We start from the raw sequence: 12948 nt of genomic DNA, 5'->3' as shown, positions 1-12948 counted from the left end.
GTGCGCCAAATCAATTATCTGGTTGAGGGCTGGAAGATTCAGTGTAATGATGTGAGAATTCGGGGATAGCTCGCAAATTCAAATCTGCCGCCTTCTTAGCTCAGTGGCAGAGCACTGGTCTCGTGAAACAGGAGTCGTGAGTTCGAACCTCACAGAAGGCATCCATTTTCTTAACTTTCCTGCAACGTGCGGAGCTACCTCGAGCAATATCTATCACATGGCAGTACACTGAATGAAAGGGATGTTCTACAACCTATGACAAGTATTCTACTGGCCTAGGAGGTTTTCTGAATGCATAGGCAGAACAGTGGTTTGTATGCATTTTGTAGTATAATGTCATTCGTTTATGAGCGTCGCTACAGTGTGCATGCACGTTATCCATGTGAAGAGGCATAAGCAGATGCTACCATTCTGCGAGATTCCTGCAGAATGTGTACGAATTGCGTTGATATAGAGAGCACAAGTGAGCCAAAGTCAACGCCTCCGTGGCGCAATCGGCTAGCGCGTTCGGCTGTTAACCGAAAGGATGGTGGTTAGAGCCCACCCGGGGGCGAAATCGTTTTAACCGTCACCGAGGTGAGGAAATACATCAACTTTGTTAGAGATACACAGCTAGTGTGGCAATTTGGCTGCGAAGGAGTGATGCCACAGATGCTTATACACATTCAGGCAGGTGGCACTGTAGGTAAAAACATGGCCCTACACAGACGTTCTACTGTTTTCCTATTTATTCACCATGTGTGACACTGCAGTGGAGCGACGCCCACTACAAAAGACGTTTTATTTACATTCAATTTCAGCGTATACGTCGCGAGTGCCATATGACAGGGCCTGTCTCTCGATGTCGATTTGTATTTTGTGTCTCTTAAGTGTCGGTCTGCAGTAGGCCGCTGTTGGCCGAGAGACGTGCAGTCGCCTTACATGAAGCCCCATGGGCAACGCCAGTGCCACTGTGAACAACAGCAAACTGTAGCCAGAGAGTGGAGCCGAAAGGCGCGTTTCGCAGTCGAGCCACGTTATCCCACAAGCTGTGCACTAGGACAAGAAATTGCAGACCGCAAACGTTTGGTGGCCTGACGGTCGTCGCCGATCGTAAGGGCGAAACAGTCGAGAGATTTGGAGAACGGCAATGTGGACACTCCCAGAAGCAGCAGTGCGCCAAATCAATTATCTGGTCGAGGGCTGCAAGATTCAGTGTGATGATGTGAGAATTCGGGGATAGCTCGCAAATTCAAAGCTGCCGCCTTCTTAGCTCAGTGGTAGAGCACTGGTCTCGTAAAACAGGAGTCGTGAGTTCGAACCTCACAGAAGGCATCCATTTTCTTAACTTTCCTGCAACGTGCGGAGCTACCTCGAGCAATATCTATCACATGGCAGTACACTGAATGAAAGGGATGTTCTACAACCCATGACAAGTATTCTACTGGCCTAGGAGGTTTTCTGAATGCATAGGCAGAACAGTGGTTTGTATGCATTTTGTAGTATAATGTCATTCGTTTATGAGCGTCGCTACAGTGTGCATGCACGTTATCCATGTGAAGAGGCATAAGCAGATGCTACCATTCTGCGAGATTCCTGCAGAATGTGTACGAATTGCGTTGATATAGAGAGCAAAAGTGAGCCAAAGTCAACGCCTCCGTGGCGCAATCGGCTAGCGCGTTCGGCTGTTAACCGAAAGGATGGTGGTTAGAGCCCAACCGGGGGCGAAATCGTTTTAACCGTCACCGAGGTGAGGACATACATCAACTTTGTTAGAGATACACAGCTAGTGTGGCAATTTGGCTGCGAAGGAGTGATGCCACAGATGCTTATACACATTCAGGCAGGTGGCACTGTAGGTAAAAACATGGCCCTACACAGACGTTCTACTGTTTTCCTATTTATTCACCATGTGTGACACTGCAGTGGTGCGACGCCCACTACAAAAGACGTTTTATTTACATTCAATTTCAGCGTATACGTCGCGAGTGCCATATGACAGGGCCTGTCTCTCGATGTCGATTTGTATTTTGTGTCTCTTAAGTGTCGGTCTGCAGTAGGCCGCTGTTGGCCGAGAGACGTGCAGTCGCCTTACATGAAGCCCCATGGGCAACGCCAGTGCCACTGTGAACAACAGCAAACTGTAGCCAGAGAGTGGAGCCGAAAGGCGCATTTCGCAGTCGAGCCACGTTATCCCACAAGCTGTGCACTAGGACAAGAAATTGCAGACCGCAAACGTTTGGTGGCCTGACGGTCGTCGCCGATCGTAAGGGCGAAACAGTCGAGAGATTTGGAGAACGGCAATGTGGACACTCCCAGAAGCAGCAGTGCGCCAAATCAATTATCTGGTCGAGGGCTGGAAGATTCAGTGTAATGATGTGAGAATTCGGGGATAGCTCGCAAATTCAAAGCTGCCGCCTTCTTAGCTCAGTGGCAGAGCACTGGTCTCGTGAAACAGGAGTCGTGAGTTCGAACCTCACAGAAGGCATCCATTTTCTTAACTTTCCTGCAACGTGCGGAGCTACCTCGAGCAATATCTATCACATGGCAGTACACTGAATGAAAGGGATGTTCTACAACCTATGACAAGTATTCTACTGGCCTAGGAGGTTTTCTGAATGCATAGGCAGAACAGTGGTTTGTATGCATTTTGTAGTATAATGTCATTCGTTTATGAGCGTCGCTACAGTGTGCATGCACGTTATCCATGTGAAGAGGCATAAGCAGATGCTACCATTCTGCGAGATTCCTGCAGAATGTGTACGAATTGCGTTGATATAGAGAGCACAAGTGAGCCAAAGTCAACGCCTCCGTGGCGCAATCGGCTAGCGCGTTCGGCTGTTAACCGAAAGGTTGGTGGTTCGAGCCCACCCGGGGGCGAAATCGTTTTAACCGTCACCGAGGTGAGGACATACATCAACTTTGTTAGAGATACACAGCTAGTGTGGCAATTTGGCTGCGAAGGAGTGACGCCACAGATGCTTATACACATTCAGGCAGGTGGCACTGTAGGTAAAAACATGGCCCTACACAGACGTTCTACTGTTTTCCTATTTATTCACCATGTGTGACACTGCAGTGGAGCGACGCCCACTACAAAAGACGTTTTATTTACATTCAATTTCAGCGTATACGTCGCGAGTGCCATATGACAGGGCCTGTCTCTCGATGTCGATTTGTATTTTGTGTCTCTTAAGTGTCGGTCTGCAGTAGGCCGCTGTTGGCCGAGAGACGTGCAGTCGCCTTACATGAAGCCCCATGGGCAACGCCAGTGCCACTGTGAACAACAGCAAACTGTAGCCAGAGAGTGGAGCCGAAAGGCGCATTTCGCAGTCGAGCCACGTTATCCCACAAGCTGTGCACTAGGACAAGAAATTGCAGACCGCAAACGTTTGGTGGCCTGACGGACGTCGCCGATCGTAAGGGCGAAACAGTCGAGAGATTTGGAGAACGGCAATGTGGACACTCCCAGAAGCAGCAGTGCGCCAAATCAATTATCTGGTCGAGGGCTGCAAGATTCAGTGTGATGATGTGAGAATTCGGGGATAACTCGCAAATTCAAAGCTGCCGCCTTCTTAGCTCAGTGGTAGAGCACTGGTCTCGTAAAACAGGAGTCGTGAGTTCGAACCTCACAGAAGGCATCCATTTTCTTATCTTTCCTGCAACGTGCGGAGCTACCTCGAGCAATATCTATCACATGGCAGTACACTGAATGAAAGGGATGTTCTACAACCTATGACAAGTATTCTACTGGCCTAGGAGGTTTTCTGAATGCATAGGCAGAACAGTGGTTTGTATGCATTTTGTAGTATAATGTCATTCGTTTATGAGCGTCGCTACAGTGTGCATGCACGTTATCCATGTGAAGAGGCATAAGCAGATGCTACCATTCTGCGAGATTCCTGCAGAATGTGTACGAATTGCGTTGATATAGAGAGCACAAGTGAGCCAAAGTCAACGCCTCCGTGGCGCAATCGGCTAGCGCGTTCGGCTGTTAACCGAAAGGTTGGTGGTTCGAGCCCACCCGGGGGCGAAATCGTTTTAACCGTCACCGAGGTGAGGACATACATCAACTTTGTTAGAGATACACAGCTAGTGTGGCAATTTGGCTGCGAAGGAGTGATGCCACAGATGCTTATACACATTCAGGCAGGTGGCACTGTAGGTAAAAACATGGCCCTACACAGACGTTCTACTGTTTTCCTATTTATTCACCATGTGTGACACTGCAGTGGAGCGACGCCCACTACAAAAGACGTTTTATTTACATTCAATTTGAGCGTATACGTCGCGAGTGCCATATGACAGGGCCTGTCTCTCGATGTCGATTTGTATTTTGTGTCTCTTAAGTGTCGGTCTGCAGTAGGCCGCTGTTGGCCGAGAGACGTGCAGTCGCCTTACATGAAGCCCCATGGGCAACGCCAGTGCCACTGTGAACAACAGCAAACTGTAGCCAGAGAGTGGAGCCGAAAGGCGCATTTCGCAGTCGAGCCACGTTATCCCACAAGCTGTGCACTAGGACAAGAAATTGCAGACCGCAAACGTTTGGTGGCCTGACGGTCGTCGCCGATCGTAAGGGCGAAACAGTCGAGAGATTTGGAGAACGGCAATGTGGACACTCCCAGAAGCAGCAGTGCGCCAAATCAATTATCTGGTCGAGGGCTGCAAGATTCAGTGTGATGATGTGAGAATTCGGGGATAGCTCGCAAATTCAAAGCTGCCGCCTTCTTAGCTCAGTGGTAGAGCACTGGTCTCGTAAAACAGGAGTCGTGAGTTCGAACCTCACAGAAGGCATCCATTTATTTAACTTTCCTGCAACGTGCGGAGCTACCTCGAGCAATATCTATCACATGGCAGTACACTGAATGAAAGGGATGTTCTTCAACCTATGACAAGCATTCTACTGGCCTAGGAGCTTTTCTGAATGCATAGGCAGAACAGTGGTTTGTATGCATTTTGTAGTATAATGTCATTCGTTTATGAGCGTCGCTACAGTGTGCATGCACGTTATCCATGTGAAGAGGCATAAGCAGATGCTACCATTCTGCGAGATTCCTGCAGAATGTGTACGAATTGCGTTGATATAGAGAGCACAAGTGAGCCAAAGTCAACGCCTCCGTGGCGCAATCGGCTAGCGCGTTCGGCTGTTAACCGAAAGGTTGGCGGTTCGAGCCCACCCGGGGGCGAAATCGTTTTAACCGTCACCGAGGTGAGGACATACATCAACTTTGTTAGAGATACACAGCTAGTGTGGCAATTTGGCTGCGAAGGAGTGATGCCACAGATGCTTATACACATTCAGGCAGGTGGCACTGTAGGTAAAAACATGGCCCTACACAGATGTTCTACTGTTTTCCTATTTATTCACCATGTGTGACACTGCAGTGGAGTGACGCCCACTACCAAAGACGTTTTATTTACATTCAGTTTGAGCGTATACGTCGCGAGTGCCATATGACAGGGCCTGTCTCTCGATGTCGATTTGTATTTTGTGTCTCTTAAGTGTCGGTCTGCAGTAGGCCGCTGTTGGCCGAGCGACGTGCAGTGGCAATTTGGCTGCGAAGGAGTGATGCCACAGATGCTTATACACATTCAGTCAGGTGGCACTGTAGGTAGAAACATGGCCCAACACAGGTGTTCTACTGTTTTTCTATTTATTCACCATGTGTGACACTGCAGTGGAGCGACGCCCACTACAAAAGACGTTTTATTTACATTCAATTTCAGCGTATACGTCGCGAGTGCCATATGACAGGGCCTGTCTCTCGATGTCGATTTGTATGTTGTGTCTCTTAAGTGTCGGTCTGCAGTAGGCCGCTGTTGGCCGAGCGACGTGCAGTCGCCTTACATGAAGCCCCATGGGCAACGCCAGTGCCACTGTGAACAACAGCAAACTGTAGCCAGAGAGTGGAGCCGAAAGGCGCATTTCGCAGTCGAGCCACGTTATCCCACAAGCTGTGCACTAGGACAAGAAATTGCAGACCGCAAACTTTTGGTGGCCTGACGGTCGTCGCCGATCGTAAGGGCGAAACAGTCGAGAGATTTGGAGAACGGCAATGTGGACACTCCCAGAAGCAGCAGTGCGCCAAATCAATTATCTGGTCGAGGGCTGCAAGATTCAGTGTGATGATGTGAGAATTCGGGGATAGCTCGCAAATTCAAAGCTGCCGCCTTCTTAGCTCAGTGGTAGAGCACTGGTCTCGTAAAACAGGAGTCGTGAGTTCGAACCTCACAGAAGGCATCCATTTTCTTAACTTTCCTGCAACGTGCGGAGCTACCTCGAGCAATATCTATCACATGGCAGTACACTGAATGAAAGGGATGTTCTTCAACCTATGACAAGCATTCTACTGGCCTAGGAGGTTTTCTGAATGCATAGGCAGAACAGTGGTTTGTATGCATTTTGTAGTATAATGTCATTCGTTTATGAGCGTCGCTACAGTGTGCATGCACGTTATCCATGTGAAGAGGCATAAGCAGATGCTACCATTCTGCGAGATTCCTGCAGAATGTGTACGAATTGCGTTGATATAGAGAGCACAAGTGAGCCAAAGTCAACGCCTCCGTGGCGCAATCGGCTAGCGCGTTCGGCTGTTAACCGAAAGGTTGGTGGTTCGAGCCCACCCGGGGGCAAAATCGTTTTAACCGTCACCGAGGTGAGGACATACATCAACTTTGTTAGAGATACACAGCTAGTGTGGCAATTTGGCTGCGAAGGAGTGATGCCACAGATGCTTATACACATTCAGGCAGGTGGCACTGTAGGTAAAAACATGGCCCTACACAGATGTTCTACTGTTTTCCTGTTTATTCACCATGTGTGACACTGCAGTGGAGTGACGCCCACTACCAAAGACGTTTTATTTACATTCAGTTTGAGCGTATACGTCGCGAGTGCCATATGACAGGGCCTGTCTCTCGATGTCGATTTGTATTTTGTGTCTCTTAAGTGTCGGTCTGCAGTAGTCCGCTGTTGGCCGAGAGACGTGCAGTCGCCTTACATGAAGCCCCATGGGCAACGCCAGTGCCACTGTGAACAACAGCAAACTGTAGCCAGAGAGTGGAGCCGAAAGGCGCATTTCGCAGTCGAGCCACGTTATCCCACAAGCTGTGCACTAGGACAAGAAATTGCAGACCGCAAACGTTTGGTGGCCTGACGGTCGTCGCCGATCGTAAGGGCGAAACAGTCGAGAGATTTGGAGAACGGCAATGTGGACACTCCCAGAAGCAGCAGTGCGCCAAATCAATTATCTGGTCGAGGGCTGCAAGATTCAGTGTGATGATGTGAGAATTCGGGGATAGCTCGCAAATTCAAAGCTGCCGCCTTCTTAGCTCAGTGGTAGAGCACTGGTCTCGTAAAACAGGAGTCGTGAGTTCGAACCTCACAGAAGGCATCCATTTTCTTAACTTTCCTGCAACGTGCGGAGCTACCTCGAGCAATATCTATCACATGGCAGTACACTGAATGAAAGGGATGTTCTACAACCTATGACAAGTATTCTACTGGCCTAGGAGGTTTTCTGAATGCATAGGCAGAACAGTGGTTTGTATGCATTTTGTAGTATAATGTCATTCGTTTATGAGCGTCGCTACAGTGTGCATGCACGTTATCCATGTGAAGAGGCATAAGCAGATGCTACCATTCTGCGAGATTCCTGCAGAATGTGTACGAATTGCGTTGATATAGAGAGCACAAGTGAGCCAAAGTCAACGCCTCCGTGGCGCAATCGGCTAGCGCGTTCGGCTGTTAACCGAAAGGATGGTGGTTAGAGCCCAACCGGGGGCGAAATCGTTTTAACCGTCACCGAGGTGAGGACATACATCAACTTTGTTAGAGATACACAGCTAGTGTGGCAATTTGGCTGCGAAGGAGTGATGCCACAGATGCTTATACACATTCAGGCAGGTGGCACTGTAGGTAAAAACATGGCCCTACACAGACGTTCTACTGTTTTCCTATTTATTCACCATGTGTGACACTGCAGTGGTGCGACGCCCACTACAAAAGACGTTTTATTTACATTCAATTTCAGCGTATACGTCGCGAGTGCCATATGACAGGGCCTGTCTCTCGATGTCGATTTGTATTTTGTGTCTCTTAAGTGTCGGTCTGCAGTAGGCCGCTGTTGGCCGAGAGACGTGCAGTCGCCTTACATGAAGCCCCATGGGCAACGCCAGTGCCACTGTGAACAACAGCAAACTGTAGCCAGAGAGTGGAGCCGAAAGGCGCATTTCGCAGTCGAGCCACGTTATCCCACAAGCTGTGCACTAGGACAAGAAATTGCAGACCGCAAACGTTTGGTGGCCTGACGGTCGTCGCCGATCGTAAGGGCGAAACAGTCGAGAGATTTGGAGAACGGCAATGTGGACACTCCCAGAAGCAGCAGTGCGCCAAATCAATTATCTGGTTGAGGGCTGGAAGATTCAGTGTAATGATGTGAGAATTCGGGGATAGCTCGCAAATTCAAAGCTGCCGCCTTCTTAGCTCAGTGGCAGAGCACTGGTCTCGTGAAACAGGAGTCGTGAGTTCGAACCTCACAGAAGGCATCCATTTTCTTAACTTTCCTGCAACGTGCGGAGCTACCTCGAGCAATATCTATCACATGGCAGTACACTGAATGAAAGGGATGTTCTACAACCTATGACAAGTATTCTACTGGCCTAGGAGGTTTTCTGAATGCATAGGCAGAACAGTGGTTTGTATGCATTTTGTAGTATAATGTCATTCGTTTATGAGCGTCGCTACAGTGTGCATGCACGTTATCCATGTGAAGAGGCATAAGCAGATGCTACCATTCTGCGAGATTCCTGCAGAATGTGTACGAATTGCGTTGATATAGAGAGCACAAGTGAGCCAAAGTCAACGCCTCCGTGGCGCAATCGGCTAGCGCGTTCGGCTGTTAACCGAAAGGATGGTGGTTAGAGCCCACCCGGGGGCGAAATCGTTTTAACCGTCACCGAGGTGAGGAAATACATCAACTTTGTTAGAGATACACAGCTAGTGTGGCAATTTGGCTGCGAAGGAGTGATGCCACAGATGCTTATACACATTCAGGCAGGTGGCACTGTAGGTAAAAACATGGCCCTACACAGACGTTCTACTGTTTTCCTATTTATTCACCATGTGTGACACTGCAGTGGAGCGACGCCCACTACAAAAGACGTTTTATTTACATTCAATTTCAGCGTATACGTCGCGAGTGCCATATGACAGGGCCTGTCTCTCGATGTCGATTTGTATTTTGTGTCTCTTAAGTGTCGGTCTGCAGTAGGCCGCTGTTGGCCGAGAGACGTGCAGTCGCCTTACATGAAGCCCCATGGGCAACGCCAGTGCCACTGTGAACAACAGCAAACTGTAGCCAGAGAGTGGAGCCGAAAGGCGCGTTTCGCAGTCGAGCCACGTTATCCCACAAGCTGTGCACTAGGACAAGAAATTGCAGACCGCAAACGTTTGGTGGCCTGACGGTCGTCGCCGATCGTAAGGGCGAAACAGTCGAGAGATTTGGAGAACGGCAATGTGGACACTCCCAGAAGCAGCAGTGCGCCAAATCAATTATCTGGTCGAGGGCTGCAAGATTCAGTGTGATGATGTGAGAATTCGGGGATAGCTCGCAAATTCAAAGCTGCCGCCTTCTTAGCTCAGTGGTAGAGCACTGGTCTCGTAAAACAGGAGTCGTGAGTTCGAACCTCACAGAAGGCATCCATTTTCTTAACTTTCCTGCAACGTGCGGAGCTACCTCGAGCAATATCTATCACATGGCAGTACACTGAATGAAAGGGATGTTCTACAACCTATGACAAGTATTCTACTGGCCTAGGAGGTTTTCTGAATGCATAGGCAGAACAGTGGTTTGTATGCATTTTGTAGTATAATGTCATTCGTTTATGAGCGTCGCTACAGTGTGCATGCACGTTATCCATGTGAAGAGGCATAAGCAGATGCTACCATTCTGCGAGATTCCTGCAGAATGTGTACGAATTGCGTTGATATAGAGAGCACAAGTGAGCCAAAGTCAACGCCTCCGTGGCGCAATCGGCTAGCGCGTTCGGCTGTTAACCGAAAGGATGGTGGTTAGAGCCCAACCGGGGGCGAAATCGTTTTAACCGTCACCGAGGTGAGGACATACATCAACTTTGTTAGAGATACACAGCTAGTGTGGCAATTTGGCTGCGAAGGAGTGATGCCACAGATGCTTATACACATTCAGGCAGGTGGCACTGTAGGTAAAAACATGGCCCTACACAGACGTTCTACTGTTTTCCTATTTATTCACCATGTGTGACACTGCAGTGGTGCGACGCCCACTACAAAAGACGTTTTATTTACATTCAATTTCAGCGTATACGTCGCGAGTGCCATATGACAGGGCCTGTCTCTCGATGTCGATTTGTATTTTGTGTCTCTTAAGTGTCGGTCTGCAGTAGGCCGCTGTTGGCCGAGAGACGTGCAGTCGCCTTACATGAAGCCCCATGGGCAACGCCAGTGCCACTGTGAACAACAGCAAACTGTAGCCAGAGAGTGGAGCCGAAAGGCGCATTTCGCAGTCGAGCCACGTTATCCCACAAGCTGTGCACTAGGACAAGAAATTGCAGACCGCAAACGTTTGGTGGCCTGACGGTCGTCGCCGATCGTAAGGGCGAAACAGTCGAGAGATTTGGAGAACGGCAATGTGGACACTCCCAGAAGCAGCAGTGCGCCAAATCAATTATCTGGTCGAGGGCTGGAAGATTCAGTGTAATGATGTGAGAATTCGGGGATAGCTCGCAAATTCAAAGCTGCCGCCTTCTTAGCTCAGTGGCAGAGCACTGGTCTCGTGAAACAGGAGTCGTGAGTTCGAACCTCACAGAAGGCATCCATTTTCTTAACTTTCCTGCAACGTGCGGAGCTACCTCGAGCAATATCTATCACATGGCAGTACACTGAATGAAAGGGATGTTCTACAACCTATGACAAGTATTCTACTGGCCTAGGAGGTTTTCTGAATGCATAGGCAGAACAGTGGTTTGTATGCATTTTGTAGTATAATGTCATTCGTTTATGAGCGTCGCTACAGTGTGCATGCACGTTATCCATGTGAAGAGGCATAAGCAGATGCTACCATTCTGCGAGATTCCTGCAGAATGTGTACGAATTGCGTTGATATAGAGAGCACAAGTGAGCCAAAGTCAACGCCTCCGTGGCGCAATCGGCTAGCGCGTTCGGCTGTTAACCGAAAGGTTGGTGGTTCGAGCCCACCCGGGGGCGAAATCGTTTTAACCGTCACCGAGGTGAGGACATACATCAACTTTGTTAGAGATACACAGCTAGTGTGGCAATTTGGCTGCGAAGGAGTGACGCCACAGATGCTTATACACATTCAGGCAGGTGGCACTGTAGGTAAAAACATGGCCCTACACAGACGTTCTACTGTTTTCCTATTTATTCACCATGTGTGACACTGCAGTGGAGCGACGCCCACTACAAAAGACGTTTTATTTACATTCAATTTCAGCGTATACGTCGCGAGTGCCATATGACAGGGCCTGTCTCTCGATGTCGATTTGTATTTTGTGTCTCTTAAGTGTCGGTCTGCAGTAGGCCGCTGTTGGCCGAGAGACGTGCAGTCGCCTTACATGAAGCCCCATGGGCAACGCCAGTGCCACTGTGAACAACAGCAAACTGTAGCCAGAGAGTGGAGCCGAAAGGCGCATTTCGCAGTCGAGCCACGTTATCCCACAAGCTGTGCACTAGGACAAGAAATTGCAGACCGCAAACGTTTGGTGGCCTGACGGACGTCGCCGATCGTAAGGGCGAAACAGTCGAGAGATTTGGAGAACGGCAATGTGGACACTCCCAGAAGCAGCAGTGCGCCAAATCAATTATCTGGTCGAGGGCTGCAAGATTCAGTGTGATGATGTGAGAATTCGGGGATAGCTCGCAAATTCAAAGCTGCCGCCTTCTTAGCTCAGTGGTAGAGCACTGGTCTCGTAAAACAGGAGTCGTGAGTTCGAACCTCACAGAAGGCATCCATTTTCTTATCTTTCCTGCAACGTGCGGAGCTACCTCGAGCAATATCTATCACATGGCAGTACACTGAATGAAAGGGATGTTCTACAACCTATGACAAGTATTCTACTGGCCTAGGAGGTTTTCTGAATGCATAGGCAGAACAGTGGTTTGTATGCATTTTGTAGTATAATGTCATTCGTTTATGAGCGTCGCTACAGTGTGCATGCACGTTATCCATGTGAAGAGGCATAAGCAGATGCTACCATTCTGCGAGATTCCTGCAGAATGTGTACGAGTTGCGTTGATATAGAGAGCACAAGTGAGCCAAAGTCAACGCCTCCGTGGCGCAATCGGCTAGCGCGTTCGGCTGTTAACCGAAAGGTTGGTGGTTCGAGCCCACCCGGGGGCGAAATCGTTTTAACCGTCACCGAGGTGAGGACATACATCAACTTTGTTAGAGATACACAGCTAGTGTGGCAATTTGGCTGCGAAGGAGTGATGCCACAGATGCTTATACACATTCAGGCAGGTGGCACTGTAGGTAAAAACATGGCCCTACACAGACGTTCTACTGTTTTCCTATTTATTCACCATGTGTGACACTGCAGTGGAGCGACGCCCACTACAAAAGACGTTTTATTTACATTCAATTTGAGCGTATACGTCGCGAGTGCCATATGACAGGGCCTGTCTCTCGATGTCGATTTGTATTTTGTGTCTCTTAAGTGTCGGTCTGCAGTAGGCCGCTGTTGGCCGAGAGACGTGCAGTCGCCTTACATGAAGCCCCATGGGCAACGCCAGTGCCACTGTGAACAACAGCAAACTGTAGCCAGAGAGTGGAGCCGAAAGGCGCATTTCGCAGCCGAGCCACGTTATCCCACAAGCTGTGCACTAGGACAAGAAATTGCAGACCGCAAACGTTTGGTGGCCTGACGGTCGTCGCCGATCGTAAGGGCGAAACAGTCGAGAGATTTGGAGAA

The 12948-nt window shown here is 49.2% G+C and overlaps 22 non-coding genes across 22 annotated transcripts; all 22 read left to right on the top strand.

Moving 5' to 3' along the window:
- The first annotated feature begins 89 nt into the window (after window positions 1-89).
- On the top strand, window positions 90-161 carry Trnat-cgu (transfer RNA threonine (anticodon CGU)). Its single transcript has one exon. It is a non-coding gene; the product is annotated as a tRNA-Thr (tRNA).
- A 318-nt stretch (window positions 162-479) lies between these two features.
- Trnan-guu (transfer RNA asparagine (anticodon GUU)) lies at window positions 480-553 on the top strand. Its single transcript has one exon. It is a non-coding gene; the product is annotated as a tRNA-Asn (tRNA).
- A 689-nt stretch (window positions 554-1242) lies between these two features.
- Window positions 1243-1314, top strand: Trnat-cgu (transfer RNA threonine (anticodon CGU)). The gene has a single exon. It is a non-coding gene; the product is annotated as a tRNA-Thr (tRNA).
- A 318-nt stretch (window positions 1315-1632) lies between these two features.
- Window positions 1633-1706, top strand: Trnan-guu (transfer RNA asparagine (anticodon GUU)). The gene has a single exon. It is a non-coding gene; the product is annotated as a tRNA-Asn (tRNA).
- A 689-nt stretch (window positions 1707-2395) lies between these two features.
- On the top strand, window positions 2396-2467 carry Trnat-cgu (transfer RNA threonine (anticodon CGU)). Its single transcript has one exon. It is a non-coding gene; the product is annotated as a tRNA-Thr (tRNA).
- Window positions 2468-2785: 318 nt separating this feature from the next.
- Trnan-guu (transfer RNA asparagine (anticodon GUU)) lies at window positions 2786-2859 on the top strand. The gene has a single exon. It is a non-coding gene; the product is annotated as a tRNA-Asn (tRNA).
- Window positions 2860-3548: 689 nt separating this feature from the next.
- Window positions 3549-3620, top strand: Trnat-cgu (transfer RNA threonine (anticodon CGU)). The gene has a single exon. It is a non-coding gene; the product is annotated as a tRNA-Thr (tRNA).
- A 318-nt stretch (window positions 3621-3938) lies between these two features.
- Trnan-guu (transfer RNA asparagine (anticodon GUU)) lies at window positions 3939-4012 on the top strand. Its single transcript has one exon. It is a non-coding gene; the product is annotated as a tRNA-Asn (tRNA).
- A 689-nt stretch (window positions 4013-4701) lies between these two features.
- On the top strand, window positions 4702-4773 carry Trnat-cgu (transfer RNA threonine (anticodon CGU)). The gene has a single exon. It is a non-coding gene; the product is annotated as a tRNA-Thr (tRNA).
- Window positions 4774-5091: 318 nt separating this feature from the next.
- Window positions 5092-5165, top strand: Trnan-guu (transfer RNA asparagine (anticodon GUU)). The gene has a single exon. It is a non-coding gene; the product is annotated as a tRNA-Asn (tRNA).
- A 983-nt stretch (window positions 5166-6148) lies between these two features.
- Window positions 6149-6220, top strand: Trnat-cgu (transfer RNA threonine (anticodon CGU)). The gene has a single exon. It is a non-coding gene; the product is annotated as a tRNA-Thr (tRNA).
- Window positions 6221-6538: 318 nt separating this feature from the next.
- Window positions 6539-6612, top strand: Trnan-guu (transfer RNA asparagine (anticodon GUU)). The gene has a single exon. It is a non-coding gene; the product is annotated as a tRNA-Asn (tRNA).
- Window positions 6613-7301: 689 nt separating this feature from the next.
- Trnat-cgu (transfer RNA threonine (anticodon CGU)) lies at window positions 7302-7373 on the top strand. The gene has a single exon. It is a non-coding gene; the product is annotated as a tRNA-Thr (tRNA).
- A 318-nt stretch (window positions 7374-7691) lies between these two features.
- On the top strand, window positions 7692-7765 carry Trnan-guu (transfer RNA asparagine (anticodon GUU)). Its single transcript has one exon. It is a non-coding gene; the product is annotated as a tRNA-Asn (tRNA).
- A 689-nt stretch (window positions 7766-8454) lies between these two features.
- Window positions 8455-8526, top strand: Trnat-cgu (transfer RNA threonine (anticodon CGU)). The gene has a single exon. It is a non-coding gene; the product is annotated as a tRNA-Thr (tRNA).
- A 318-nt stretch (window positions 8527-8844) lies between these two features.
- Trnan-guu (transfer RNA asparagine (anticodon GUU)) lies at window positions 8845-8918 on the top strand. The gene has a single exon. It is a non-coding gene; the product is annotated as a tRNA-Asn (tRNA).
- Window positions 8919-9607: 689 nt separating this feature from the next.
- Trnat-cgu (transfer RNA threonine (anticodon CGU)) lies at window positions 9608-9679 on the top strand. Its single transcript has one exon. It is a non-coding gene; the product is annotated as a tRNA-Thr (tRNA).
- A 318-nt stretch (window positions 9680-9997) lies between these two features.
- On the top strand, window positions 9998-10071 carry Trnan-guu (transfer RNA asparagine (anticodon GUU)). The gene has a single exon. It is a non-coding gene; the product is annotated as a tRNA-Asn (tRNA).
- A 689-nt stretch (window positions 10072-10760) lies between these two features.
- On the top strand, window positions 10761-10832 carry Trnat-cgu (transfer RNA threonine (anticodon CGU)). The gene has a single exon. It is a non-coding gene; the product is annotated as a tRNA-Thr (tRNA).
- Window positions 10833-11150: 318 nt separating this feature from the next.
- On the top strand, window positions 11151-11224 carry Trnan-guu (transfer RNA asparagine (anticodon GUU)). Its single transcript has one exon. It is a non-coding gene; the product is annotated as a tRNA-Asn (tRNA).
- A 689-nt stretch (window positions 11225-11913) lies between these two features.
- Trnat-cgu (transfer RNA threonine (anticodon CGU)) lies at window positions 11914-11985 on the top strand. The gene has a single exon. It is a non-coding gene; the product is annotated as a tRNA-Thr (tRNA).
- Window positions 11986-12303: 318 nt separating this feature from the next.
- Trnan-guu (transfer RNA asparagine (anticodon GUU)) lies at window positions 12304-12377 on the top strand. Its single transcript has one exon. It is a non-coding gene; the product is annotated as a tRNA-Asn (tRNA).
- Window positions 12378-12948: the final 571 nt, after the last annotated feature.

Source organism: Schistocerca gregaria, chromosome 5 (assembly GCF_023897955.1).
Source record: "Schistocerca gregaria isolate iqSchGreg1 chromosome 5, iqSchGreg1.2, whole genome shotgun sequence".
Classification (NCBI taxonomy): Eukaryota; Metazoa; Arthropoda; class Insecta; order Orthoptera; family Acrididae; genus Schistocerca; species Schistocerca gregaria.
The sequence above is the reverse complement of the archived record's forward strand: the minus strand, read 5'-3'. Positions and strand labels throughout refer to the sequence as shown.